Source organism: Periplaneta americana, chromosome 13 (assembly GCF_040183065.1).
Source record: "Periplaneta americana isolate PAMFEO1 chromosome 13, P.americana_PAMFEO1_priV1, whole genome shotgun sequence".
Classification (NCBI taxonomy): Eukaryota; Metazoa; Arthropoda; class Insecta; order Blattodea; family Blattidae; genus Periplaneta; species Periplaneta americana.
In genome coordinates this window covers 18,854,671-18,877,141 of record NC_091129.1, presented here as the reverse complement: position 1 = coordinate 18,877,141, position 22,471 = coordinate 18,854,671, and positions in this window count along the sequence as shown.

The window sequence follows — 22,471 nt, the reverse complement described above, 5'->3', positions numbered from 1 at the left end:
GATGTTTTTGCAGTTCAGATTTAACGCACATGATAGCCTAATCTACATCTGATTCAATTATCTAAGTAGGCCTACGCATTTCTTCCATACACTTCAAACAAATTACATGTTTAGTAAGTCAAAGAAAATAGAGGCCAGCGTCGTGAATTTCTGCTTACATCATAGGCTGAGCATAACTGTTCCAGGACATTCACAGCACATTTAGTTCTATTATAAAATGATATTATTTCATGTTTCTAGCTGCCTCCCGTTTCCTCATCCATTGCCTTATCATAATGCATGGTTGATAATGCTAACAGTGTTTTTTTTTTCTTTGGTACATACGAAATAATTGTGCAGCGTTCATTGAATCCAAACAATGTACTGTTAACTTGCCTGTCTTAGCAGTTGTGAAATGAGGAGGGATTTCTCTTTTGTTTTCTTTCTATGTTCCTACAAGTGTAATTTTGTCATTTTCTAGAAGATCTAAACACAGAGGTATGCTCATGAAACAGTTATCGGTGGTCACATTTCTTCCTGTTCCTTTGATGGGATGAACCAGCCTCTTCACCACTGCATGTGCACTGTTACTTCAGTGAAATGGACAGTCTGGTTGAATACCAGCATAAATTTCCAAGTTATGAGTGTAATATGTTTTCACATCCACCTTAGCAAAAATTTTGATCCAACATTTTGTTGGTTTAGTAGGTATATACTCTTCATGGGACATCGGCCTCTGAATGCAACCAACTGCTCGTCTATAGTTACATATTCGCTTGGACTACAGCACTTTTGTGAGTTCTGAACAAATAACTCTAATACTTCACGTATAGCAGCCAATTCATAAATTTCTTTCCTTTCCTTTTGTCATAAATGTTATCAAAGAGTAGACATCGTAACAAAAATTAGAATCTATTGTAGGTCATTGTCAGGTAAATTGACTCTATTCCTGTGCCATTTTTATCCCATAGTTCTCTTACGTTCAGTCTTCCCGATTTCAAGGCGCCAGCAAAATACAAAATACCCAAGAGTGCCTCAATTTCTACGTCATTTGTTAATTTACAATCTCTGTCACGTCCGTAATTACGCTTCACTTTTTCAATACAAATATTAGTACCCTTACAATTACATTGATTATTGTCTGATCAATAAAGCAGTCAAAACTCTCTGTGTGGGTCCGCGCAATTCTTGCAGCCCTTTTAGGGCTCGATAAATGAATCACTATATTTTGTGCTCGCCTTCTCCCTCGTTGAGCTACTGGTTCTTCCTGCCAAATTGTAGTCTTTTTTCTATCCGTATAGCAGTTTCCATCATTGATAGACATTAGTCTTTCATCATCACCACCACCATCATCATCATCATCATCATCGTCTTGTTCTGAATTAGAATCGTGAACTTCATTCTAAAGGTCTCCCCTGTTGGTTTCATCATCACTTTCATTTTCAATGCCATCATCCATATCTTCATCCAGCCATTTGCAAATGTTGTTTGTAGTTTCCGTACCCATTGGAGCAAACTGCGAAGAGGATGGAACGATGTCACACATTTTTTTATAAACTTACTGCATTGCATCACTTATAACCATATTAAAAACTATTTCACTTACCTGAACAAAAAACTGACGTCAGTACTCGCGTGGATTACAATGGTAATCCACTCGGAAAAATTGTGCATCACTTTATAAAACTTCGTATAACTTTCCAAAGGGTTGCGACAAATACGTCTAAACACCAGTAATGCCTCACTTAGACTGTGACGAGAAATTGCATTGACGCTCAACCACGCAGTGCTGCAGGCAGTGACGTAATAGAGGATTAAATATCAGTGGATTACTATTGTAATCCACGCGAGTACTGAAGGGTTAAAGAACGTAGAACTTTACACTCCTTGTCATTGCTCTTTCGAATTCTGCATACTTCAACACCAAATTACGTTTCGTCTCGTTTCTCTTATCTATACTCTAACCACGACGTAAATACCACATCACATATCTGTGGCGCGTTAAGTACACCTCTTCATAGAACATCTCGTTATTCATCATCTTTTACAGTATCCACCTCGCGACAATGGAATTCCTTGTCACAAAGTATTAGGGGCTGCAATACAATAAACACTTTTAAAAACAGTTTAAAAGATAACCTTCTTAGTATTTCACTCCAATCACACTGACTTAAACTATCACTGTCTATATTGTTACTCCTTCCTTTAGACATGCATCCTGATAGTGCTGTATTTTCAAAATTGTCTCATAATAATCTCTTTCTATTATCTAACATTATTTGAAATATATTAACATTCTATGTATTTTACCTTAATTCAGCTACATAGTTTGTATTTCAGTGTTTAATTAATAGTTCATAGTATTTTGTTGTTTAATTCGCAAGTCTTTCGTGGCTCCGACTTAAAGAACGCAGAACTTTACACTCCTTGTCATTGCTCTTTCGAATTCTGTACACTTCAACACCAAATTACCTTTCGTCTCGTTTCTCTTATCTATACTCTAACCACGACGTAAATATCACATCATATATCTGTGGCGCGTTAAGTACACCTCTTCATAGAACATTCGTTATTCATCATCTTTTACAGTATCCACCTCGCCACAATGGAATTCCCTGTCAAAAAGTATTAGGGGCTGCAAGACAATAAACACTTTTAAAAACAGCTTAAAAGATAACCTTGTTAGTATTTCACTCCAATCACACTGACTTAAACTACCACTGTCTACATTGTTACTCCTTCCTTTAGACATGCATCCTGATAGTGCTGTATTTTCAAAATTGTCTCATAATAATCTCTTTCTATTATCTAATATTATTTGAAATATATTAACATTCTATGTATTTTACCTTAATTCTGCTACATAGTTTGTATTTCAGTGTTTAATTAATAGTTCATAGTATTTTGTTGTTTAAATCGTAAATAACTCTTGTATACATGTAAGTCTTAACTAAATCAAATTGTTGAATTCTTTGTAAGTTGATACATATGTATGTATACTTTTTGCTGGTTGAGTGGAAGAGATGGCCTTACGGCCTTAACTCTGCCAGCTAAAATAAATTATTATTATTATTATTATTATTATTATTATTATTATTATTATTATTATTATTATTATTATTATTATTATTATCTTTAATCGTTGCAATGTAATCAAAACGAAATGTATCCTGATCTGTTATGAACCAATTCTGATTACAGCACAATTGTTTATATTTCAAATAAGTACATGTACACCCAACAAATTCCATTAAGGGAAAATACATTCTCATCGTGTTCATGGACTCTAATGACACTCGATCGGAAGAGGAAACGTTACATTCCTAAAAAAAAACATTTTGTTGGAGGTTATAAAATCGCGAGTTGCGTTCACATCGATTACATGAAATCAATACTTTTCGGTCTCTCGATTGATGTGTTTAATATTTATTCATTTTTATAAGCTTTGTTTTAATAAAACTTTGGAAATATTTATGTATTCTCGTGTATATTTTGTTTCTATTATATCGCAGAATACCCAGACAATCCAAATTCTATGATAAATTGAATTGCATTAAAAAGAGGATGTTATCAAAAAGTAACGAAAGGCGGGGACAACGCTGATACAATACACGTTCGGCTTTTATTCCTGTGCGATGTTCCGTTGTTTCATCTCTACAATGAACCTCTCACTGAAGCTGAATAAAGGCGGGAAACGAACATCGCATTTTTGACATCCGTCGTCGCATTGTTAAAATTCTTGTGTCACTAGCGCTATGGAACCATTTAATTGCATTCCTGTGATTTAAATATACATATATGACACCGCTACAGCCCACACCCTGCCGCGCTAATGTGTATTGGGGTATTTAAACACTATGTATTACACGAGAAAAGTAAATTCGCTAATTAAGCATTGTAAATTACGTCTCTCTTAAGGGAATTACAAACGTTTCGTTTAAAATGGGGTTGGAGGGGGGAGAATTATGCTAAGAATTAACAATGTTGTGCAGCAATAGTAATATACGTTACAAGAGCGGTATGTTGACGTTTTCATGGTCGAGGAAAAGATTGAAAAAGCGAAACGTAGTTGAGCTTTTTTAATTTCCGAGAACATTAAAACAAACATACCGCTCGTGTATTGTACATTATTTTGTGCGAAGATCGTTTATTACATACCTGAAAGACGAATTTCTAATTAGTTGCAATGAAATCTCCATCTTGGTTTATGTTTAATGACGGCAACTTTAGAAAACAAAAATATCTATACTCCGGAAGGCCGTGATATACGTCTGTTTTACCCCCCCCCCCCAGTCTATAAATGCGAACTTAAAACAAACGGTAAGGTTATGTAATGATTTATTTTTCATTTTAATATTTCAACAATATTATTTATATAACATATTGCAGTAATAACATCGGCATCTGGAAACTCGTTGATTTTTTCACGGCTTCCTTAATGTTACTTGTATCAGGAATGCAATAAGTTTTGTGCGAGATCGTGCGTATTTGCTTGTTTTCCGCACAGAACCAATACGCGGTAAGTGTGAAATACCACATTCAGTATTCCCAACGTAACACACATAACAATTTCCCTCTTCTTACCGCTTAAGCGCGACATTCATTTTACTGCTTTAGGCTTTTAACATATTATTTTTAGAGACTTTTAACATACTAATAATTATAAATTGGAAACTTACCACTGCAATTTCACCTAAATTGCACTATTAATTAATGCTTTTAAATATTTGCAAAAATTAAGTAAAGGCTACTACTCCACGAAAGCTATTGTATTCCTGATACAAGTAACATTAAGGAACCCGTGAAAAAATCAACAAGACTCCAGATGCCGATGTTATTACTGCAATATGTTATATAAATAATATTGTTAAAATTTTAAAATGAAAAATAAATCATTACATAACCTTACCGTTTGTTTTAAGTTCGCATTTATAGACTGGGCGGGGGGGGGGGAAGACAGACGTATATCACGGCCTGCTGGAGTATAGATATTTTTGTTTTCTAAAGTTGCCGTTATTAAACAGAAACCAAGATGGAGATTTCATTGCAACTAATTAGAAATTCGTCTTTCAGGTATGTAATAAACGATCTTCGCACAAAATAATGTACGATACACGAGCGGTATGTTTGTTTTAATGTTCTCGGAAATTAAAAAAGCTCAACTACGTTTCGCTTTTTCAATCTTTTCCTCGAACATGAAAACGTCAACATACCGCTCTTCTAACGTATATTACTATAGTGGATAGACTTTACTAAATTTTGCAAATATTTAAAAACAATAATTAACATTGCAATTTAGGTGAAATTGCAGTGGTAAGTTTCCAATTTATAATTATTACTATGTTAAACGTCTCTAAAAATAATATATTAAAAGCCTAAAGCAGTAAAATGAATGTCGCGCTTAAGCGGTAAGAAATTGTTATGTGTGTTACGTTGGGAATACTGAATGTGATATTTCACACTTACCGCGTATTGGTTCTGTGCGGAAAACAAGCAAATACGCACGATCTCGCACAAAATAATTTTAGAGCGTCGCTATGACTTTTTATAATAACTGGTAAATCAGTATAAAGAAATGATTCAGTTACGATGTGTGCTATATTAACACTGCCTGCAGCCAAATGCCTGGAAGTCTATTAGACGTACACATTACACAAAAATTATGCTTCATGTGCGCCACGAGTAACGACGAATATTTTCTGCATTATTTAATATATAGTCTTCTACCCAAGGACAGGTCTTTCACTGCATATCCAGTATTCTGATACATTAAACTAAACCAACAACACCAACCCTTCTCGTCTCTTACAAAATCTCAACAAACAAACAAACAGGGGTACAAACGTACAGCCGATTTCCCCCATTCACGTACAAATGGCAATCAATAAGTTTCCGAACTGCCCTTAATGTAGACAGGACATAGGAAACGGAGAATTTATCAAGAACCAGGCAAACGCCTGGAATCTATACTAAATGCATCACTTGAAAGGCAGAGAAGAAGACAAGCCGTAAGGCGTATGTGGAGAAATTCCAGCAAAAATCACAATAAATCCTTGACGTGTTTGAACGAAATCACATGTAGAAGTTTAGTTTTAAAACAGAATCTGACGCTGTTTGATAAACTGATCCAACAGGCATTGAATCTATGATCTTCAGTGAAACGCGCTTGTATATTTAACGGTACAATAAATACAATTTCAGTTTGGAAATATAATGAATGCACGTTGTGTAGCAGCTAGTTTGACCGAAAAATGCATTGCGATAAGACAAACTCTGTTAATTTCGCAGTACGGCTAATTTAGCAGTATCTCGTATATTAATTAATTGCGGAGTTGTCCGTGTTCTTTTGAGCTTGAAAAAAATACAGATAAATGCCAGAACCTGTCGGGGATGTTTCATGCAGGAAGATCCTATTGCAAAGCATTCTGGCGAAAGTTATACAATTATCTAATTTAGTATGTGTGTGATTGCTGATATAGCGTGAGTGAATTTGCAGTGTTGTGTTTCTGGAAGTTTTATCGTCGAGATATTCACAACTGCAAGTATGACACTGTGATTAATGAATTCTCCACATTCTTATGGTTAATTTGCACCCTTTCTTGTTGTTTATCTAATATAGTTTGTTCGTAATATTCTTTTGCCGGTACTCAATTTCTTAACTAGTCTCCGCTAATTGCTGGCAGAGCAGTTCGAGTGGCACGCAGATTCGAACCTCTTTTAAGAAGGGCTATGGGCTAAGTATACGCCAGCCAGAAAATCTGTCCTACCATAGAGCAGCAGCCTCAACTTGCTCGAATTTGAATGATTTTTATAATGTCCTAGGAAGTGTGTATGAGAAGGCAGAACAGAGTAACAATCCTAATCTCATTTCGAATTAAGATTAAACAGGTTTTTCATTGATTACCAAACCTAACAAAATTGTGTCCCCAAAAGGAGCAAAGTCTTTCCACCTTCAAAACAACGGCAGAGAAAGGAGAAACAATAATAGTCTTCCTAGCGGAAGCATATTCGGATTAGGCCTAAATAGTTCTCATAATATATTGTTTCTATCTTTGACATAATATTTAATGCAGATATGATTTCGATAAATTTATTAATTTACAATTAATATGTAAGCCTTTTCCTGTTATTAGTGTTAATAATTGCAGCCCAGTTGTTCTATATTCATTGCCTAGTTTGTTAATGTGTGTTCAATTCATGTGTGTAAACATGTACTGATGTTTAGATTACATTAAAACATGTTTTGAGCGAAAAAGACTATTCTTGAAAATTGCATAACTGTTACTACGAAATTCCCCGAGCAGTACTGCGAAGTTACACGAATTCCTGAAAGATACACGTATGATCCCAGGTTTTAGATGGAGCTATATCCCTGTTGAGGTACACTTAAAAAATCAAATTCTTATACCAACCAATAAAATTATGTCTAGTGATTAACTGCCGCATAAAGGAAGGTTTTTTGAAGCATTTTTGTGTATAACTATAGACAGAAAACCTTAATACCGCGAAATTAGCCGAGTTGACCTTACATACGTAGGTAACTGAGATATGTAAGGTTATTCAAAAGTAAGTTCCTATTTTGAAACAGCTGTATCGTCTGTAAATGTCACCAGTTTGGTTTCTTATAGCTACCATTACTGTTTAGAAGGTTTGGGTTATTTATCGATGCGTGTTTCGTTGCTATGGTAACTGTGTCAGGCTTGTATAACCAATAATTATTCTTCAGAATAGAGATGGCAGTAGGAGAAAAATTTTAATAATTTTTACAATGGTTTTATGATATCAAGGTTACTGTCTGGGGTGGTTTTACGTCACATTTCATAATAGAACAGCATATCTATGAAGAAATTGAAAATGGAAAAACAAAAACAGTGACGGTAACCGGTTAGCGATATTTTCAAATGTTGCAAGACTTTGCAATACCAGCGTTACAGAATCATGAAACCGAAAACATTGTTTACATGCAAGACGGCGCTCCACCTCACATACAAAATAATGTAAAAACACTATTGCGCAACACATTTGGTGATCGTGTAATTAGTAGGAATTTTCGGAACAGTTGGCCTTCTAGGTCACCAGACATAAATCCAGCTGATTACTGGTTATGGGTTATCTAAAAGAAACGGTATTTCTTAGTAGACCTATTACACGTGGGGAACTGAAACAGTCAATATCGGATGTCATTGAAAACATCCAGTCAGGCTCGGTAGCGTAGCTGGTATAGCGCTGGCCTTCTATGCTCGAGGTTACGGGTTCGATCCCTGCGGAATTCGATGGCATTTACGTGTGCTTAAATGTCAGTAGAATTATTGGGATGAAAGAACTCCTGTGGAACAAAATTCCGGCACACCAGCGACGCTGATATAACCTCTGCAGTTGCGAGCGTCGTTAAATAAACCATAATTTAAGATTTTTTGAAAACATCCCTAGGAGTATGCATACTAATGCAGTTTATAGCATAGAAGAAAGACCATTTCTTATTAAAGAGTACAGTGGTGGTCATATTATATTATTTCGTGTTTTAATAAAATCCCATTTCTTTACGAACAAATTAATGTTTTTATTTTTGTGGAATCTAAAAATTTGACAAACTTATTAGTATACAGGGGATAAAAGTCTAGGTAATTGTCATTGTGTCAATGTAACACGTGTTGTGCTGATCATACTAATTCTAATATTCGTTTAGTTGTGAGGTTATAATGATATGTAATTATTAATTCTTTTTTTATTAATACTGTATACTAGAATGTATTTTCCTGTTTGTGATGATGTATTCAGTCTCTTTTTTATTATTTTTATTTTAAAGTTAATAATCATTGTGCACTTGTATTCAATCTCTCTTTTTTACTTAATTATGTTTATTATTAGTTTTAAGTTAATATTTGTATACCGGTATGTATTTTTCTGTATGTGATTTGATCCTGGTTGAGTGGAAGAGAAGGCCTGATGGCCTTAACTCTGCCAGAGAAAATAAAACCATTATTAATATTATTATTCATATTGATCTTAAAAGTCAAATAAAAGTCATGTTTACGGTTTACAAGTACTGTACGCATAGACTATGGCATGAGGTGTGCACGCTTCACAAGTAGCTACAACACGGTACCGTCCGCAGAGAGCACCACGCGAACACCGAAAACAACTGCCACTCTGCGTTGTCAGTCAGTCCTCGCCCGTACGTGAACAGAGAATATTGAGTTACGTAAGCATGTTCTTCATTTGTGTTCAGTGAAGTGATCATAATGCCGAAGACAGATGTTAAAAAACATAGGGTGTATTCTTTAATACAAGAATATTGTGTACACATTTTTAGTAGTGATACTGGTGAAACAATTAAATGAGGGTAATGTACGAGGGGGATCCAGGAAATAACGACCGTTCGCGCATACCCGCCGCGCAGCTGACTCCCCTTCCTTGTTTGAAGGTCAACTGGCTTCCTTAACATGTGTTCTCATAATGTTGTGAGTACTGGTTGCAACAAATCGCCATTGTGCATTTTGTGTTACATCAAAATGAACGACGTGATTGATAATCCCGCCGACTGTGAGGTGAGGAGTGTGATTCGATTTTTGAATGCCCGACATTTGAAACCTGCAGTAATTTACCTGCAATTGAAAGAAGTGTATGGTGATACTGTAATGAATGAAAGAAATGTGAGAAAATGGTGCGAAATGTTCAACAATGGGCGAACAAATGTCCACGATGAAACTCGACCCGGACGCCCATCACTCATCACAGAAGACCTGAAGACTAAAGTGAACGACAGAATCTTGCAAGACAGACGCACATCACTCGACGAATCGCATATTGCCTTTCATGACATTTCTCGTTCTTTGCTTGGTGAAATTGTGTCCCGACATCTTGGCTACCACAAAATCTGTGCACGATGGGTTCCACGGCAACTGAGTGACCAAAACAAAACTCAGAAAATAGCCTCAGCATTGACATTCTTGATGCGATATCACACAGATGGAGACGCCTTTCTTGATCAAATTGTGACTGGTGATGAGACCTGGGTGTCTCACAAAACCCTAGAGACAAAGCGCCAATCACGTCAGTGGCATCATGCCTCATCACCCAAGAAACCGAGAAAATTCAAACAGACTCTCTCAACACAAAAAGTCATGGCTACTGTCTTTTGGGATCGCAAAAGTGTTCTTTTGCTGGATTTCATGCCAAAAGGCATTACGATCAATGCAAATCGTTATTGTGAGACTTTACGAAAACTACGGCGAGCCATCCAAAACAAGAGGCGAGGAATGCTTTCGAGAGGAGTTGTGCTTCTTCACGACAACGCCCGCCCGCACACTGCTGCTTCAACTCGAGAATTGCTGGATCAATTCGGTTGGGAAATCTTTGATCATCCGCCCTATAGTCCAGATCTTGCTCCTAGCGATTTTCACCTTTTCACTAACTGAAAGACTCTCTGGATGGTACGCGTTTTGGAAGTGATGAAGAGTTGAAGAAGACAGTGAAGACCTGGCTTAATGAACTGGCGGCAGAGGAGTATAACACGGGGATTCTAAAGCTAGTGAACAAATACGACAAATGTTTAAATGTAGGTGGTGATTATGTGGAGAAGTAAAGGAAGCTTCAGTTATGAAACAGAATTTGTTTTTTCAAATAAATATATATTTTTTAATTATTACAACAAAACGGTCGTTATTTCCTGGACCACCTCGTATGTGTGCATTAAAAAGATAAAACAATCGATAGAATATCAATGCAATACACAGAAAAACATGAAAAATGTTGCTCTATGTTAGGAGAAAATAAGGGTTCAAGATCAAATTCCGCCTCAAATATGAAATATGATTTTTGCCAGAATTTGTGTCGAATGATGATTAGTTGCAATATTCCATTCAAAACGTTGAACAATCCTCACTTTAAAGGGTTTATAGAAAAGTACTGTACACAAAATATCAGGCATCTTCTGAATGATCGATTCAGACACAGTTCTCACCTGCACGCGTCTCTAGTATGCCTGCTGTGCTAACGTAAACAACGCTCTGACGACACGAACTAGTCGCGTTGTAGTTAACTTCACATCCGAATGACTTTTTTCCGTTGTCTACTTATTACCATTTCAAAATAGGAACTTACTTTTTAATAACTTATATCTGTCGTCGATTTGCAAATGGGGACACGTCCAAAATGGCAAAGTATTGAGAAATAGCAAAAAAATCATAAGACATAGAAAATTAAAATGTTCATAGATCCTGAATATATGTACCCATAGTGATCTACCTAGAAATGTATAAACTTTTCAATTTGTTAGCTTATTTGTAGTTTTTGCGACATTCCAACACTTCTGCAAATCGACGACAGATATATTAAATGTCCTAACACATTTTATTTGAAAGAAGACATGTAACGAACATTATTTTGATTACTAGCCTTACCCGTGCGCTCCGCTGCAGACGTTAGAAATAAATATAAAGTAATTAGATAATTAAAATAGGACATTTGATCCAAGAAACATTCGTGTTTGATAGACGGATAATCCTTTTAATTACTTACTTACTTACAAATGGCTTTTAAGGAACCCGAAGGTTCATTGCCGCCCACACATAAGCCCGCCATCGGTCCCTATCCTGTGCAAGATTAATCCATTTTAATATTATCCTCCCATCTACGTCTCGGCCTCCCTAAAGGTTTTTTTCCCTCCGGTCTCCCAACTAACACTCTATATGCATTCCTGGATTCGCCCATACGTGCTACATGCCCTGCCCATCTCAAACGTCTGGATTTTAAGTTCCTAATTATGTCAGGCGAAGAATACAATGCGTGCAGTTCTGTGTTGTGTAACTTTCTCCATTCTCCTGTAACTTCATCCCGCTTAGCCCCAAATATTTTCCTAAGCACCTTATTCTCAAACACGTTTAACCTATGTTCCTCTCTCAGAGTGAGAGTCCAAGTTTCATAACCATATAGAAGAACCGGTAATACAACTCTTTTATAAATTCTAACTTTAAGATTTTTGGACAGCAGACTGGATGATAAGAGCTTCTCAACCGAATAATAACACGCATTTCCCATATTTATTCCGTGTTTAATTTCGTCCCGAGAGTCATTTATATTTGTTACTGTTGCTACAAGATATTTGAATTTTTCCACCTCTTCGAAGGGAAAATATCCAATTTTTTTATAATTCCATTTCGTACAATATTCTGGTCACGAGACATAATCATATACTTTTTCTTTACGGGATTTACTTCCAAACCGACCGCTTTACTTGCTTCAAGTAAAATTTCCGTGTTTTCCCTAATCGTTTGTGGATTTTCTTCTAACATATTCACGTCATCCGCATAGACAAGAAGCTGATGTAACCCGTTCAATTCCAAACCCTGCCTGTTATCCTGAACTTTCCTAATGGCATATTCTAGAGCGAAGTTAAAAAGTAAAGGTGATAGTGCATCTCCCTGCTTTAGCCCGCAGTGAATTGGAAAAGCATCAGAAACTGACCTATACGGACTCTGCTCTATGTTTCACTGAGACACATTTTAATTAATCGAACTAGTTTCTTGGGAATACCAAATTCAATAAGAATATCAAGTAATATTTCCCTATTAACCGAGTCAAATGCATTTTTGAAATCTAAGAATAACTGATGTACTGTACCCTTATACTCCCAATTTTTCTCCATTATCTGTTTAATACAAAAAATCTGATCAATAGTCGATCTATTACGCCGAAAACCGCACTGATGATCCCCAATAATTTCATCTACGTACGGAGTTAATCTTCTCAAAAGAATATTGGACAAAATTTTGTACGACATCAACAAAAGTGATATTCCTCGAAAGTTACCACAGTTAGTTTTGTCCCCCTTTTTAAAAATAGGTACAATTATGGACTACTTCCATTGTTCTGGTACAATTTCCTTTTCCCAAATAGCAAGTACAAGTATATAAATTTCGCTATATAATGCACTTCGACCCTCTTGTATTAATTCTGCTCGAATTTGATCGATACCTGGAGACTTGTACTTTTTCAGATTTTCTATCGCAATTTCGACTTCTGAAAGCGTGGGTTCGGGTATAAATGGCTCAGCAGGTTGTATTTCAATTTCGTCCCGATCATTTCTATTTGGCCTATGTACATTTAGTAGTTGCGCAAAATAGTTTTTCCATCTGTTTAGGATTGATGGAGAGTCTGCAAGCAAGTCACCAATCTCATCCTTGATCACGTTTACCCTTGGTTGATATCCGTTCTTAAATTCCTTTATACCCTTATGTAAATCTCTAATGTTTTTATTCTTACTATTTGTTTCTACCTCATTCAGTTTTTTCTTCAAGTAACCTTCAAGTTACTCCTAAGTGTACGACTTGCTTCCCGTCTTTCATTCAAATAATTATCTCTCTTCTCCTCAACTGGATCCTGTAAGAATTTCAATTTTGCCTGTTTCCTTCTTTCTACTACCATGCAACAATCTTCATCAAACCACGGTTTCTTTTCCGGATAAATCTTTTAATATGTTACTTAATCTAAATTTTATTTAAATAATTAATATGCGATCATTTTGGTCCAGAGATCACTCATTTGGTGCAAGGACAATTCCTTTAACGAGTTTCTTAATTGTTATTGCATGCAACCATAGTTTAATAAAGATTAACATCATTTAGATTTATTGTGTATAGTTTATATTTCTTGCTATATGTTTCCATTGATTTATGGTGATAAATTAATTTTAATCCTTGTTTTCTACGTCTTCAGTAAATGGCGCTTGGCCCACTATGGTTCTGAACCCTTCAAATAACTTAAATAGTGATGCGTAATTATATTTCCTTCTTTCGAAAATGTAAGAATTCACGATCTCCTATGTACCATTGCCATGGAATGAATAAATGTGTTTTTTCTTCCCACTAAAAAAAATATATTTTGCACGTAGGAGTTTTTGCAGGAACAACAACGCTATAATCTGAGGCGGCGGTGAAAATATATTATGTTGTTATTTTAAAAGTCGTGTATATCCTTTAATCGATATTACTTCATACAAACACAGAAACATTCTATGTAGGCTATGTTTATTAGCTTTCGTTTGTTGTCTAAGACGAAGTCATTTGTTTTTTATTTCATTACAGCGCCTTAGATGGCGTTGTTATATAGATTTTAAAACTCATTTATCACATTAAATACCAGTCCTATCAAACTTTTGCATAGAATAAAACTTATCGGAAATAATTTAAAAAAACGTTTGTTATGCAACATTTTTCACGAAAATTAATAAGGGAGATATTTCGATTTATTCAATTCAAACCCTCTTATAACCTCCCTTTTAAATAAAGTATTTTGAATGCTATAAAGCCTAAAATCTAAGTTACAACGAACTTAATTTATTATTCCAATTTTCATATAAATCAGTTCAGTCATTGTCGCGTGAACAGGTAACAAACATGCAGACAGACAGACAGACATACAAACAAAAATTTCAAAAAGGCGATTTTCGGTTTCAGGATAGTTAATTATATATGTTAACAACAATTATTTCTGGAAAATCGAAAATTACCAGAAAAATTTTAGCTACAGATTTATTATTGATGTAGATAATATACCAACATAACAGTACATTATGCAACGAGCCTATAATGATAGTAATTAAGACGCGAGTATGATTATGAAACGAGCGCAAGCGAGTTTCATAATTTTCATACGAGCGTCTTAATTACCATTATAGGCAAGTTTCATACGACTTTTTATATTCGACCATATTTCTAACTTGAAATTATTCATAAGTATTCATGTTATTCTTACCTGACTGAGGAGCGGAACTGACCTGGTGCTATACCTCGTAAATTGTGAGATGTGCGCAGACGCGAAAGTATTGATTTTTTCGGAGAAACAAATGTCGACATTGACCTTGATATAATCTAGACAGTAAAATGAACATTAATCTTGATATAACCTTCAAATTGATTTAGACATTGAAAAACGAGATGACAAATTGAATTTATTTGAATATTATTTACAATTAACGCTAATTATTACAACAGAACTGACTTTATTTCAAATATAGGTGATTTATTGTTGTCTTTCGATTGAATATCCGAGAATAATCGATAGTTGACTTTCATATTGCTGCAATGATATTTTTTTGACTGGTGGAACACTTGAACTTTAATGAATAGGTGTACTTTAATGAGGACCATTGAAGGGCTGCTACCAGGTGTATAATTACTACATTTCGGCATGGTGGAGCATAAAAACTGTAAGGAAACCCTTCTCCGATATGATTACGAATGGAGAACTTCGAAATTGCATAGGCCTACTTGTAAATATAAGAATTTTATGCAAAACATTTTATCATTTTCCACATTAGCATAATACAATGTAAATTCTATTAACTTCTATATAAACTCATTTCATAAAATGTTGATATTCGTGACGCGTTACTATCGAATTGCATTAGCCGTTCTGTGCTTTAATATATACCGAAACAGCAATCTCGAAGATGCATTTTAATGGCGTTACTTTACTTTGAAAAAACCGTTATTAGACGGCTATTTTATCACTTACTGGCAGAAAGCAAAGCAGCTTTATTAAGTGGTTTTACAATGCACGACTTCATCTGTAAATATTTTTCAAACAATGCTGAGTATGCGGTTTTTTCTGGAGTGGGGGTGGGGGGAGCGGAGGAAGTGAGGGTAGAAATTAACATTTCATCCGTGGCAAGGCATGCAAACTGTGAAACATTCCACATAATATACCGCATTTGGGAGCTTGTATATAATTAGAAACGGTGGTACTGCGGAGGAGGGCATGATCTATGGGATGAATCGGCTCCGGAGGAGCGAGAGAGACCCGTTACGAGAAAGAGTGTTATGGGGAGGAGATGGAAATCCAATCAAAGCACAGCACGACGTATGAATTGAAGGGGTGATGGTACCAGTGCGAGTTTGTGGTGGCTCCCTGAATTCCAACATATCGCAGTGGCTGCAATTTCCGCGACAAAAGTTTAAATTGTTATTCAAACGGCTATTATTTCTGCGTCAATTGGAATTGTGATCTGTCGAAATCGATTCGAAACGAGTAGAATCGTTCCATGTTGTTACATATCAAGGGCTTACATGTGCCTTGTGTTATATGGTTCGCGTCCAGAAAGTGCAGAGATTAATCCAAAAACAAGGGCACGTTTTAATACTGCATTCTCTGCAAAACTCCAGTTTCAAAGTGCATTTTGCATTTCTGTAATGGCTTGTAATATTTAGCATTCGACCTGTTTTCCACAGATAGGAAATAAAGCGATGCAAAATTCCACACAATCTGCACGTGTTGAAATCGTTCATACGTATGACATAGAAGTAACAGTACTATACAATTTTAACAAAATGTGTTAGAATAAAATTTAATATACAACGTGAGGATGGTCTAATGTGAAGGATATAGAGCGTGTTGCCAGTTTCCATAGCAACAAGCCTTTTACTTCATCAGTACACAATATCGCGGCATGATAACGCAATGTAGGGTAGTTCGTAACAATTTCAAACTATACGCCTTTGCGAGAGATGTGAATAAAAATTCAGAACGTTAATTATTACCACATGGATTTTAAATACATGTATTCAAATATCGCGTACTGTAAATGTATTGAAAACTATATTACCAGAACAAAACCGCTCCTGCTTTAATTCACTGTACGTCGAATTTTTTACAGTATTAATATTTTGTTTGTACCAGTTTGAGTGAAGTCTGAACTACATGAAAATAATTATTATATTCCTTTCACAATGTGGGAATTAATCAATTACTTTTCAATTATGTATTTTTATCACGTTTAGATTACATTGACTATACATTAGAATCGGTCATATTAAAGAAAATAAGAAACATATGTATGTCATTATAATGACAAAAGTAAAATGTTAATTCCATACCACAGAATTCCTTGGTTAGAAATTGTAGGAACATCAACACCAAAGTTCAATATTTATAAGACGTAGAAGAAAATGTAAAACATTTGTAAAAAAAAAGATTCTGTGTTAAAAAAAAAGCATGCAGGAGGTCGCAGGAGAAATCCAATACGAGAAGCAGGTATCACTTGGCTTGGTCCCCAAACTTCCCAGATCTAACCCCTCCGGAATTCTTCGTGTGGGGTTTTGTTAAAGACACTGTCTATTCACAGAAACCCAGACACATTGATGATCTGAGAGTAAAAATTAATCAAGCTTTTCAACAAATCATCCCTCTTATGTTACAACGGACCTGGGCTGAATTGCATCACCGCTATGAGTTGTGCAGGGTGAGCAATGAGGGTCATGTTGAGTTCTGAGGAATCTCCCATCTTTCAGTGTTGTAAGCACAAAGTTTCAACAAATAAAGTTTAGGAGTAAATGTTTTACGGTGTTTTTATTTTATCCATACCCAAACGGAACATCCTGTAGTTGTTTATGAGAGAAGTTCGTAAAGGTCCTCTTTTTGGCACGAGTGTAATGTTTGTGGAAAGAGAAGAAGACAAATTTACATTAAATAAATATTAAAAGTTACAGAGGTTATAACATCACAATGTCATGGCCATCTAAACTCAGAGCCATTAAGAAGTAAGTATCCATGGAATGGCAGCCTGTTTTTTTTTTCGTGTTCAAGATTTCTGGCCGTCTAAACCGGCCATATAATTAACAAAGCGTTTAGAAACAGTTGAATGATAAATCTTGTTACAATCAGTACTACATGTAACTTCAGAATAGTAAGGGTTAAAATGTAGATATGAATGTTAAATTTGTTACTTATTTGTGTTACGTGTAATACATCATGTACGGCTTTAGAGGGATACAGAAATAAATACTCACCATTTAAAATCAGATGAAGATAATGTTTTGATTTACATCTGACAAGGTGCAGAAACTCTCTAATTTTATGCACCAATGGTTTAAAACAGTTGCATGTTCATACGCATGCCCACTAACGTTTATCGTGGAAGCAAGCCTGTCATCACTCACGTCATTTGACCATTCTCCTTCATCGAGGCGACAATCAAAGCGAATTTGTATCTGGTCATGTGCAGAACTTTTGTTGTTGATCAACTCCCCCAGAATCGGTTTTTCAGCAACAAGGAGAACCCCTGCCTGGCCACCTAGGTCACCCGACTTGACGCCCATTGGCCTTTTTCTGTGGTTTTATGACGAATGTTGTGTACTAACGTGGTGCAGTTGACACTTTGGAAAAACTAAGACAACTTATTATAAATGCAGCTGCTCTAATCACTCCACAAATGTCATGGAACACTTGGCAGAAGGTTGAGTACCTTTTAAATGTCTTCAGGATAGCTCGAGGCGCACACATAGAGTAGAACTGACCATTCTCCGAAACTCAAGATTTTTACATCAAGCTGTACGAAAAGTTAGGTTATAAGACCATTACACACACATAAATTCCACAATTTGGGTCATCTGGCCGAAATCTACGGCTGACCACTAGGATCCAGAATACAAAGCAGAGGTTTAGTTAAAAATCAAATATTATTGCGGAGAGAATACGGAACAATGATAAATTAAAAAAAAAATACAATTTGATTTCGGGGAAACATGAGATGAAAGTAACGAAATGAAGTAAAAAAAAAATGTTACGTAGTATTATACAGTGCGAGCAAAAAGTTTCTCCGCAGTGCTTGTGTAGCCATGGTGTAGCCGAGAATCCACTAGGCAGAGAATTCAAGTGGCAGTACTGGCTGCTAAGCATATGATGGACTGAGGATGTGAGGTTTTCAAACCGGAATGAATGCGGGAGTGCCAACTTTCTACAGCAATACGCGCCAGCTTTCTACGGGATTACTATAACTAATGGAGCTGAGGAGGGACTTTTGGATTGCACTGTACAAGTGATTGTGTAAAACGGGTAATGGATCTCTAAATACTATTAGACAAATTTTGTTAATGTCCTCATTAGAAAATTAAAGAGAAACGAGAATGGTTTTGGTTAACTTAAATGAAGTTCCCCTAGCGCCAAAAAGAAGTCCTTTCACTTCCCATGTATTAATATTAATTTTGTATTTCTCACTGAAGTGAGGAATACATTGGTTGTAAATAGACTTCTTTTCATCGTTAACGTTATTGGCTTGTTGATCATCCTTTTCAAAACGGACAGTGGGGTGAAGAATGAGGTTTCTTTGATTCCGACGATCGATGGCTATAATGTCTGCTCTTCTCGTTGACCCATTCTCAGCCAAGCAGTGCACTTCTTCGTAAACCTCCAACTTTGCTTTCCGAAGAGTGGTTGCGATGGAGCTTCTCACTTTGTGGTGGCGATTGTTCCTCAGTAGTTCTGCTTAAGGGCAGTAACCCAAAACATGCCCAAGGGTTTCTACTTAGCTGCATCCTGGATGACTTTAAATTAGCACTTACATCTCGATCCCTCTAAGTGGGACACGGTTTATTTAAGTACAGTGAAACGTCACTTAACGGACACTTCCCAAAATCGGACTCCTCTCAATAGTGGACATTTTAAAATTCCCCTGCAAAATAACATTGTCCCTTATGATAAAATTCTTCCAAATAACGGACATTCTCAATAACGGATGCGGACACTGAAATGTATCTCCCAACAATTAAAACTTCTAAATGACGGACAGCGTGAAAGAAAAAAAAAAAGAAAAGACGGTTGTAAATTAAACGGAATTCTAACAGAATTCTTTGCAACATCATTATTGTGCATTTGAACGTTCTTATACTTTATTGAAGGTTGGCAGCACAGTTGTTAGTTGTGATACTGCACGTGAGCAGTCCGTACTTTCTTAGTTTGTCAAGTTGAGTGTTCGGAAGTACAGTCACATTAAAAATGTCACAAAAACGTAAACGTTTGTCACTAAAAGAGAATGTGGATATTGTAAAGCATAGTGAGAAGGAGAAATTAAGTGTTCGTGAGCTGGCCACAAAGTTTAATGTGGGAGAAAATCAGGTTAGTGAAATTTTGAAAAACAAGGATGTTATTTTAAAATCATACACTGAGAATGCAAAAGAGAACACAAAAAGAGCTTTTCCTAAAACTGAGGGGCTTGCCATTGACAATTTAACATATGAATGGTTCTGCCATGCTAGAGCAAATAAGATGGCTTCATCTGGCACCTTGATTAGAGAGAAAGCCTTAGAAATTGCAAAGGAGTTGGGTTATTCAAATTTTAAAGCTTCGGGTGGTTGGCTAGACAATTTTCGGTCACCACACAATATTTCGTACAAAAGTCTATGTGGTGATTCTGCTTCTGTTCATCCAGAAATCGCATCTGACTGGAAAAGTAAACTTACTGATATTTGTATTTTGATGTACTGTATACATACTAACGATTTTCTAAATAGCGGACACTTCTCAATAACGGACATTTAATTCTTCCCGGCGGTGTCCACTACTGGGAAGTTTCACTGTAATTAAAAATTGACGTAGTGCATTAATTTCTTACTGAATGAAGTTTGTGCATTTAATACTATATTTTCTTTGTCAGTGCGTAAAATGAATAGCAGTGACTAAAGTGATCAGTTACTTTTTAGGCACTATTGTTTCAAAGAGTTTTTTTAGGCATTTATAACATTAGGTAAAGTACAACTACTATCGTATAAAAAGACTATTTTTTATTTAGAAATTATTTTTCTCTTTCCCCTAGCAACATTAAAGTTTAGAAGTCAAAACCTTGTGAAAGAAGCAAACATTCACATGAATTCTGCGATATTGAAACTTCTGACTGCTACAGTCATTAATAAATCTGCAAGACAGTGTAATTTGCTGTGGAATGCTATTGTATTTTTATTATTTTCTACCCTTCTAATGATAAAATCGAGAAGCTTCCCCTCGCAGGGAACGAAAATAGCCTGACTTTGCGTGTAGCAAAAATGAACCGTGTTTATTACTGTAGGCTTACACGAGGCATGACTACCCAACTAGCGGCCGGAATAATTATACCTCCATCCTATCGCAGCGTAAACCTACACGACTTTAATATCTGCGTGCAGCCATTAATAAATGTGTAGTTATGTCATTTCCCACGTCTGCCAGCGCCGCAGTTTTCGTGGAGGAGAAAGTTGGACTTAGCTAAGATGCTTGTAGCAGGGCAAGCTCGTGCTATGTAGACCCGGCACTGTTATCACCACACGGATATATTTTTATTATCATACAGAGATTTAACGGAAAGCTAATAAATGTAGAATGATTCTTAAAAAACCCTAGAAAACATTTCGACAAAATTGTAGGCTCTATAAAAGAAATGGAAATTGAATATTTTATTTCTTTTTTATTTGAATTTAAATATACAGAATAAAGAATATAATTACAAACAAACAAGAGAAATAGAGATAAAATAGTACAATAAATATGAAAAAGGAGATACAGTAGTATTAACAAAATTTGAGACCGAATGAGCAGCGCTCGTGTTCGGTCGCAGTTCAGATATAATATTAATAGGCCTATAAGAGAATATAAAATAAAATGAAATAAGAAATAAAATTAAAATTACAGTTACAGAAATGATATAATACAATATTAATATAAGAGAAATATAGAGAAATAATAATAATAATAATAACAATAATAAATAAGTAAAATAAAATAGGAACTAAAATTTAGCCTAAATTACAGCGGCAATGGAATTATTATATAATATAATATTAACACTAGAGAAGAATAACATCGCACGTGAAAAGTAGGACTAATATATATTTCAAAATTATAGAATACAAATATAATATAGGTTGATTAATCAAATTGAAGATATTAACACGTTTCTAATTTTCTTGTTATATGTTAGTGTTCTGGGTGTAATTTAGTTAAAGCATTGTACAACCGAGAGCCAAAATTAATGCTATGCTTTAGACCAGCAGATGTGAGACATTTAGGTTCTACTAATGTTGAATTAATATTTCGTCTTGTGTCATAATTATGTGTCTGTAATACAAACTTATTACGATTTTTATGATAAAATTTTAACAGCGTATACTTATAAATTTGCTCAATATTAATAATGAATAAATGAATGAAGATAAAAAGTCTATAGTTGAGTCAGTTATTGAAGAGTGAATGTGGAAAATAATGTCTTACATTAAGGGGAGGGGATGGTATTTTTTTAACTTTTTTCCTATTTGGTGTAAAATATTAATGTTTTGTATGTAGAGAGCTCATAACTGTAGGAACTCAACCAAACATAAATATTTTGAAAAAGAAAATATTTCGGGGCCCAAATTTGAAAAAGAAAAAACCAATACAGGATTGTACTAAAACCGATATATCTAAATCGATTTTAAAGAAAAATTCAATTATTTTTTTCAAAGTATTTGCACAAGCATGTTCTACAAACTGTCTGCAACAGAATTTTGATATTGGTCCCTACGTTTGTAAAATAAACAATTAAAATGTAATAACAATTTTCTGATTTCCTTTCTTGCAAACAAATGGACGTATTTTTAAAATGAATTCAATTAACAAAATTTTGTTACAGAGAAACGTTTTCTCATAGTCTAAAGAATGTGTCTTCTAAATGTCATGTATGTACCTTTAATAGTTCAGAAATTATATCCAA